The following is a 9,337-nucleotide window of genomic DNA, read 5'->3' on the forward strand; positions in this document are numbered from 1 at the left end:
CACTTGTAGGAGCATTTGCATGTGTTGACTTTTAAATACATTGTAATTTCTGTTAAAAAGTTGTTCAAACTCATTGTAAATTTGTAATGATTTTTAATACTATGGTTGGTGTTGTCTTTAAAATTTTGCTATGAGACCCTATGTACGGCCACGCCCCGTGTTTCCGCTTTAGCGGGGTGTAACACACTTGTAGTTGTAGCCATGTTGCTTACATTATTTGGCTTGTCGGGAGTGGTAAGGGATAATTTCGAGCACAAAATATAATTTAAGTGGGGGAGAGTTGTAACATTTCGTTTAAATTAATTAAAATAAATAATAAACCCGGAGCCCCACGATTTAAATTTATAATTTATGTTATTTTATAATGGCCTTAAAACCAATAATATTTAGCGAAGTGTGGTTTCGGGGAGCCAAATGATATATTTTAGACTTTCGGGGGTCAAAGTGTAATTTCAGGATGTATTTTGTAAAGATTTTTCAATGATGGGGTGTGCTTGGTAAGTATTGGACTGGATTTGAAAGAGATTTCAGGAGGTAGGGTTAAAAGGGTAAAATATGGGCTGACTTTGAAAGAAAATGTGAAGGGAGGGACCATTTGTGACATTATGGAAATATGTTTCATTGTCGGGTATTTAAGGCAACGAAACCCCAACCCTAACTAACCCTCTACAGCCGTCACCCTCCTTATACCTCCCATCCCCCAGCCTCCACCACCACGTGAGAATCCCTCAGCCGCCGTTGCATCATCCGGAGCTGGTCGCCACCTTCTGCCGCTCGCTACCTCGCTGTCAAGGCCACAAACCACCGGAGGAGCACCAAAACATCCAGCGTTGTTGCTCCAGGCCGGCAATGAAGTTGTGAACCATGAAGACCCACGAACTCTGCTGCTGCCACTGACCGTTCGATCTGCAGTGGCCTTCCCCACCTACTTCTGCCGCTATATGGTCGCCATATTCGTTACTCCGGGCGGCTGTTGCGGCTGGCATCATTCGCCGACTTCCTTGCGCCACCACGGGTGGGTGAGTTCAGTATGCACTTCAGTGCGGAGCTCTTGACAAATACGTGTTCATGTGGACGTGTGTTACTTGGTATAGACTCAATAAACTCGCTACCACCGGCAGGTGGTGGCTGTCGTTGGAAACCGCTACTATTGCCGCCTTTCCGTGTCGTTGCCGCCACCATGCGCCACCAGGTGGGTGGCTGGAGTTGTTTTCTGAACAAATAGGGTGTGTGTACTTTGGTTTGGCCGGAAAACATAAAGAAAAGCTACCACCACCGCCGTGAGGTGGTGGCTACCACCATGTGCCACCACCGGCCACCACTAGGGCGGTTGTGTGTGTGTGTGTTTGTATTAGTGTGTGTGTTATTCGGGTTTTTGGTTTGTGATGCGTGCAAATAGCTACACCTAATTTTATATTTATAACCTAACTAACTTAACTAACTAAATTGCACCTAGGCAGTGTACCTAGTCAAATTATAGAATAGTCGGGTAAGTCGGGTGTCGATCACAGGGATCGGTTTTGACTAATTAATCTACTTCCTACTAAATTAACCTAATTACTAACAAAGAAAGGGGTTTTATCTAATTTTGCAATTTAGATGAACTTAATTCTTTAACACAAATTCACTCAATAAACAAAACAATTCTGTTAATTCGAATCCACTTACCCTCAATGGTTTATAAATTAGCTATGACAATTAATGTTGGTTGCCAATTAGAATAGTATTAGCAATTTAGTTCTAAATCTACTAACATTAGTTAATTCATGTAGGTCTATGTATGGTCACACAATAGCTAACACAAAATCGATTATAATATAGAATTGGAGCCATGTAAGATTGATTTGGAAAACACACTTACGATCATAATATGAGTTCTCTAGCACAACCTAATTCAATTGTTCAATTACTTATCTAAAATTGGTTCGATCTTAGCTCTAATAATCTAATGTTCACTAAATTACTAGGCATTCAAATTCATGCAGATTAATGTTCACTAACTACACAGAACAAGAATTTAATGCAATCAAATATCAAATCAAACATGCTAGATTCAATCAATCAAACACAAGTCTTAACCAACAATCAAATCAAAGCTAAAGTATTAGCACCATGAGTTTCAGCTTCATCTAGCTAACAGAAGCAGCTAGATTTAGCTGGACATACTAGAAAACAAACATAAACAAATCATAATCTTAACCATGTTTAATTTTACCAAACTAATAAGCTAAGTATGAACTCTTTCTTCTTCCTTGGTATGCAACCAATCTCCAGATCTTTTTTCCTTCTGAATTTCGTCTCCAGCAGCTCTCCAAGGCAGTCAAAAGTCTCCCAAGTCGTAGGGAACAAGCATATATATAGTTTCTGATTTCCCCGCTCTCATGTCGTGAATAGATATGCCTCACGACGTGAATGTAATAATTATCCGTGTTGGACAAGGACTCCTCTATGCGTATCTATCTTCTGGAAGATTCTTACTCACGTCGTGAATCTTAAGGCCTCACGACATGAATTGAGCTGTTTACGTGGGTTTCTTCTTCTTTTATTCTCCATGCCTCCAAAGTTGCATACTTTGTCAATTTTAGTCCTTTTCTCCAACAATGCTTCAATTTGGCTACGAAGTACAATTAAAACTTATAAGTACCATTATTCAATGCAAATAACCAAAATATTAATAAAAATGTAAGTAAATATTGCCTAAAAACATGTATAAATATGGCAATATCAAATACCCCACACTTATTCTTTGCTTGCCCTCAATAAAATCTAATTATTTTTAAACTCAAAAATTCACCACCAACATCACATAGAACAATCCAACTCAAGCTCAGCCATTATACCAAGACCTCAACGCATGCATTTGTGTCTAAAATTTTCCTAAGGACCCCTCCTAATTCTAAATACTCACAATCCTCATAAACATGTGCCCACTTTTTTTGAACAACGCTCATTTTATGCATCCCTCCGAATCCATCCGCAGGAAACTTTCTAACCTCAAGGTAATTTTTGGAAAGCAACCCAAGCCTAAATAATCTAGAGAATTACAACTTTCAGATACCACAATGGAGCTCTTTGGATTCTTCACTTCTTTGATATTTAATCCTTTGATTTCTTTGAATTCACCACCTTTTTGTGTGATTTTTGGTATCTTCGACTTTTTTTGAATTTTTTCATAATTTTTGATCTTTGATCTTCAAACTTTATACTTTGGTTGCTCCAAAAACTCTTACAATTTTTCACTTTTCGGTAATTTCTCTCTTTTTTTTACATATAAATCACTTTTTTTCACTCAAAACCTACATGCTTAAGCAAGGGCGCTCAACTTCAACCTTTATTGGTTAAGGCATTAGTCTTAGTGCAATGACTACTTAAGCTTTCCTGTATACATTTCTGGTTTAGGCTGCTAAACATATTGCATCCCTCAAACTAAGTGAGGTTGTGTTTTTGTCCCATGATTTCACTAGAATAAAGGAGGCCACAAATGCACTATAACGTATATTGGCTCAACTAAACATTTTAGCTCTCATTGAATCACCCTATTTAACACTAGCAACTTAAGTTCAAATTATTATTACTAGATTAAATATTAGATTATTATTTCAAATCAATTTAAAATTTAAAATTTACCTAATTCTAGCAACTTACTTTTTCGACCCCCTACCCCACACTTATTACATACAATGCCCTCATTGTATGCATAAAATAATATAAAAGCAATAAAAGGGAGAAAAATGAACAGACTCCCCTGGGATAGTAGTGGCGTGATCGAACTCCAGTCGTGTGGACGAATTGTGCATCTCGAATACAGACTTCTCTAAATTGGAACTTGGATCTTGAACACGCGAGATATGTAGATGTGCCAACAAAATATAGAATCGAAACTTCAATCTTCAATAAAGGTGGTGCAAATCTCCAAAGCGTAAAGACAAATGTGGGAAAGAATACGCCATGTAGTAAATGTGAATGAAAAGGCTTCGTTTTTATGAAAATATACGACTCACGACATGAGTGATATTGATCACGACATGAGGTCGATAAAACGTGAATTCTGGATACACTTCGTAACCGAGCTCACGACGTGAAAACTGGGCGACAGAAAATGAGCTGCCCATTCTTCTTCCTTGACTTTAGCGCTTTACCCCAATGTCTCAATGGATTAAGACTCTTCTAAATGCATAATTTTTATGACCCTTTTCTAACACTATCCTCTATCTTGACTCACCCCACACTTATTTTAAATTGTGGGTATCGACTCTCGATTCTAGACTCTAAACGACGCGTGCTAGACGTAAACGCTCTAATATCTCGACTTTCCTTCCTCACGACTCTTGTAGTAAATCTGGAAATTAATAACCAAAGGAAACAAAAAGTAACATAATAACTTAAATTGTTTTACAATCCATCCAAATTTCAAAACAAAACAAAATCAAACCAAACTAAATTAAACTAAAATAAAAATAAAATAAATAAAGTGATCAATCGTCATCTTCATCCTCTTGAGCTCCACTTGTCCCGGCTCCATCGCCCCTTGGCATCCATAATTCTTCCCATGTCGGGATATACAGGCAATGTGGCGGCACGGTGGGTGGTCGAATCACACCCATGTGTGAATAAATACCCTCGATAAGTTGGGTATTATATGTAACACCCCCACGAAGGTTATCCAAATACGTACCCACCCGACTTTGGAATGGGTCGGTGGGCATTCCTCCTTCAAACATTTGAACTCCTCCCGCTTCTCCACGTGCGCGCACATTTCATCGGCGAGGTCTCGGTTGCGGCTGTTGCTCGGGTTGCTCGCTCGGTTGCTCATCACCATCATCATCAGAATGCACAATCCCCCAATGCGTCCCATAGTTCCTCACCACCCTCATAGTCTCCAAATAACCCAAGGTAAACTCATTCCCTTCCATGCAAGTCAAGGACCTCGTGATGTCGGGAACTATCACACCGTAGGACCGGGCCAAACGGGTGATAAAGTGTCCTCCACAAATAGGGCTCCTAGGGCGGGAACTCACGACATACTCCGCCAAGTAGCGGGCCAAAAAGTACGGGATGTTGCAACACACTCCCGGCTGCAAAATGGACCATAAAAAGAACAAGTTCAACTTGGTAACCTTGTCCCCATGGCGTTTGTGGTGGATGGAAAATGTGATGAGTCGGTGGATAAGGCGGTGAATTGGTGATTTGATGCTACTTTCTGATGACACCCCGGAATTGAACACCCTCGATGCAATGTTGCTCCAAAACTCGATCTCCGATGCTCCACCCTCATAACCACGGGCAGCCTTTCTTAAAAACATAACAAACTCAGGAGTCATGGCCTCATGAGCCTCATACAACCCCATTCTCCATGAGAACTCAACCAAACTACATTCCCGGTATTCTCCGCCTAGACGGAAAACTAAAGCCTGTGGATAAGTCGGGTCTTGGACATTCTCATGAAAGGCCACCGTCGAGAAAAACTCCACACATAGCTCCTTATAGACCCGTTCCTGGATAGTAAATAAATTGCTCTACCCCTTACATGTGAAAGAGAATTCGTTCCCCACAAATAATTTCGTAAGAAACGGGGACAACCGGTCAACAATGCCAACCTCCCTCAACCTTGACCAATTAAAAGTCGGGGCAACCGCAAACTCGTGGTTATGTAACCACCCCAAACGGTTGTTACAACGCATAAGAACATCCCGCGAAAAATTCATTGGGAAGACATAAAATGGGTGCAAACTAGCCAACCCAGATGGAATCTCGCGCCTAGGAGCCATTTCTGCAAAACAAGAAATAACACAAACAAAACAGAAAAATATCCAGCAGATTAGATAGTTAACAGCAACAGTACTCATCATTCCCAGAATTCACGTCGTGAACTCCTAGGAATTCACATCGTCGATCGACGGTACAGGTGAGAATCGGACCCGACAGTGTATAAACTGATCCAAAAACTGGTTGGGTTTACTCCTAGAACAATTCTAAGCACCATCCAGTCGCAGTCAATGGCTATAACACGAAATTAAGGGAAACATTTCAACTATTTAACTAAACATAAACCCTAGCCCTATATTTAATTAGAGCAAAAATTAACCTCTAAAAGTAAGAAATCCATACCTTATAGTGTAGATTACGCAAGCAAACTAGAATATTGAGTTGTGGTCGGCCGCAATCGGAACAAGGGGGGACCAGGAACCGTTCTCACTTCGTGGGAATAGAAAAGTGTTTAGGTCAAATGAATTTTTGTCCTTTATCTATGGTCCCGTGTCTTTTTCAAAACTCACGTCGTGAATTTTAAGGATTCACGTCGTGAGGCGTCTTGGGTTATTAGTTGGGTCGTTCAATGAATCAACAAATAGGTTTATGTACTTAGTGGGCTAACAGAAAAGTGGTATGTAAGTTCTCTTGGACTCACGTCATGAGGCATATGTACTCACGTCGTGAAGTCTGTATGGTCTAACATTCACTTAATAAATCCATTTTTTATTAACTACAAATCTTAATTAATTTCCAATTAAGTCAGGACCCTACACTTAATCTTTTACCATGCATAAGATTACTTAGACGATGAGACGATTGATTTTCCTAAAAACTAAAATTTAAAAAACTAAAATGAGAAGAAAATTCAAACCAGACTCGGGTTGCCTCCCGAGAAGCGCTTCTTTTTGATGGAGTCGTGAGCTGGACTTCGTGCCTCCTTACGTTGAACTGTCAAAAGAGTCCATCACCAACTGTACTTTTTGCTCCTCCCATCTCCTCTTGTAAGCTTGGACTCGTCTAATATATGCCTTCTTTGAGTTCTCCTTTTTAGCTTTGATTTCATTCACATCGAGCTTGCGTTTTGTCCCTTTATTTTCCAATTTTTCTTCATTCTTTTTAAGCTCCATAAAAATCTTCTATTCTTTCACCACTGCACTCGTCTCCTTCGAAGTAACCTCGTCTTCATCACTTGATAAATCATCACTTTCCTCACTCACCAAAGATGTTGGTTTTGTGTAGGCAATGACCTCAACTAAAAACGGGATAGATGCTCTTGGTTTTGTGCGTTTAACTTGTTGAATCGTTTTAATTTCTTCTTCAATTAACTTCTCTAATTCTCCAAGTTCATTATCTTCATCTATGTTGCAAACCTCATCGTGAACATCCCTTCCTTGAAAACCATCATGTACTCCAAAATTTTCTTCTTCATCTCCAACCCTCAAAGTGAGCTTGGATTCACGAACATCAACCAAGGCTCTAGCAGTGTTAAGTAAAGGGCGACCAAGAATGATTGGGACATTGACATCTTCCTTCATGTCCATAACCACAAATCAACTGGGAAAACAAATTTCCTAATTTTGACCAGGATGTCTTCTACAATCCCCCTAGGATGAGTCACTGAACGATTGGCCATGTGAATGGTCATTTTTGTAGCCTTCATCTTCTGAATATTCAGCTTCTGATAAAACGAATAAGGCATCAAATTTATGCTAGCCCCAGAATCGGCTAAAGCATAAGTCTTCAGATTGTTCCCAAACTCACATGGAAGAGTGAGGCGTCCAGGATCTCCCATCTTTTTAGGTAACTCTCCCAACACAACTTTTAAGCTTTTCTCACTTAGAATAACCTTAGAATTCTTCTTCAACTGCTGACGAGTATCTATCAAATCTTGTAGGAACTTCGCGTACTCGGGAATTTTTTATAATGACTCGATAAAAGGAGTATTTATTGGAATACCCTTTACTTTCTTGATAAACTCCAGATGCTCCCTTTCCAGTGGACTAAGATTAATTCGAGACGGAAACGGTAAAGGCGGGCAATAAGACGAAATAGTTGCTGAATTTTTCTGTTCAGACTGGTCCCACGTCGTGAGCATAGAAGGCTCACGTCGTCAACTCGGTGTTTCAACAACACTTTTATTTTCGAGCTTTGGCTTCTTCGGCTTTGGATCGGATGGCTGTGTCTCCACTTCTAGTGCTTCTAAGAACTCAGAGATTGCCTCTTCTTCAGTATCAATAACCATGACATGGGATTGGGTCTTCTTTTCTGAAAATTGTGGAGATAATTTCTCGTTCACCAAAGTTGTTAGTTGACCAAGTTAGGCTTCGAGATTGTGGATGGATGCTTGATGATTTCTTAATGATGCTTGCTGGTCAATCATCATTGCCTGATGTTCTTTCATCATAGGTTGCTGCTCCTTCATCATTATTCTTTGATCCTTCAGTGCTGCATCAGTATCATCATGTCTTTTCTCAAAAGCTTCCATGAAACAAGCCAACATATTCTCCAAGTCAACTTTCTTCTCAGCTGGTGGTTGCTCTTTTTGGTAGAAACCTCGGCCAGTCTGCCTGTATTTCTCCTCCTTCTGCTTCTTGTATTCATCATATGACAGCCACTACTTCTTTGGTTTTCTCCAATCTTCATCATACTTATCCCCACTCGAGTAACAAACTTGAGCCTTTTTGTTCCCATATTCATCCAAGTTGCAGTCCTTGGTCAAGTGTGGACCATTGCATCTCTCACAATCAACTCTAATTGCATTAATTGATTGGTCCATTTGAGTCAACCTCTGGTCCATACTATTTAGCATTGCCATCATAGCAGCCATCTCTTCATAATGTGCACCCCCACCGCCTTTTACTCCTTCGTGTCTTGGGTTGTGGTACTCACAAGAATGCTTCGCGAACTCTTCAATCAACACCTTGATCTCATTTGGATTTTTCCTTGTCAATGTCCCTTGAGAATCAAGAAGTTGCCTTGTTATGACATTGACCACGTCATAGAAGATGGGCTCTTCTTGTTGTATGTTAAGGTCATGTTGAGGACAATTCCTTAGTAACCCTTTGTAGCGTTCCCATGCCTCGTAGAGTGACTCACCCAGATTTTGCTCAAAATTGGCTATCGTCTTTTTGAGTTTATCTATCTTGGAAGGTGGGCAAAATTGTTCTAGAAACTGCTCGCGCATCTGGGCCCAAGTAGTGATTGCACCAGGTGGTAGTGCCTTCAGCCAGTCTTTTGCAGCTTCTTTAAAAGAGACTGGTAGCATCCTCAACAAAGCTGTCTCTCTAGGAACATTATGGACATTCAAATAGTCTGCAATGTCATTGACCTCATCTAGATGCTTAAAAGCATCCTCATGATCTTTTCCATAAAATGGTATATCCTTAAGTGCAGTAAGGATGTGTCCCTTCAGATCGAATGTTGCAGTAGCAGGAATTGCGGGTTGTACTAACCCTCGACCAACATCGTCTCTAATTCGCTTCTTGTAAGCTCCCATAGACATTTCTTCAATATTCTCCATCTCGTATTCTGTCTCGTCTTTCGGGTTCACTTATATATAGTCCAAACTTGGGCTCAGATTCGTATT

At 40.2% G+C, this 9,337-nt stretch overlaps 1 non-coding gene across 1 annotated transcript; it reads left to right on the top strand.

The window, feature by feature from the left end:
• The first annotated feature begins 8,780 nt into the window (after positions 1 to 8,780).
• LOC145141585 (small nucleolar RNA R71) lies at positions 8,781 to 8,887 on the top strand. The gene has a single exon (XR_013722778.1). It is a non-coding gene; the product is annotated as a small nucleolar RNA R71 (small nucleolar RNA).
• The last annotated feature ends 450 nt before the right edge of the window (positions 8,888 to 9,337 follow it).

This window comes from Lactuca virosa, chromosome 9, assembly GCF_052849685.1.
Source record: "Lactuca virosa cultivar CGN04683 chromosome 9, Lactuca_virosa_CGN04683_v6, whole genome shotgun sequence".
Classification (NCBI taxonomy): domain Eukaryota; kingdom Viridiplantae; phylum Streptophyta; class Magnoliopsida; order Asterales; family Asteraceae; genus Lactuca; species Lactuca virosa.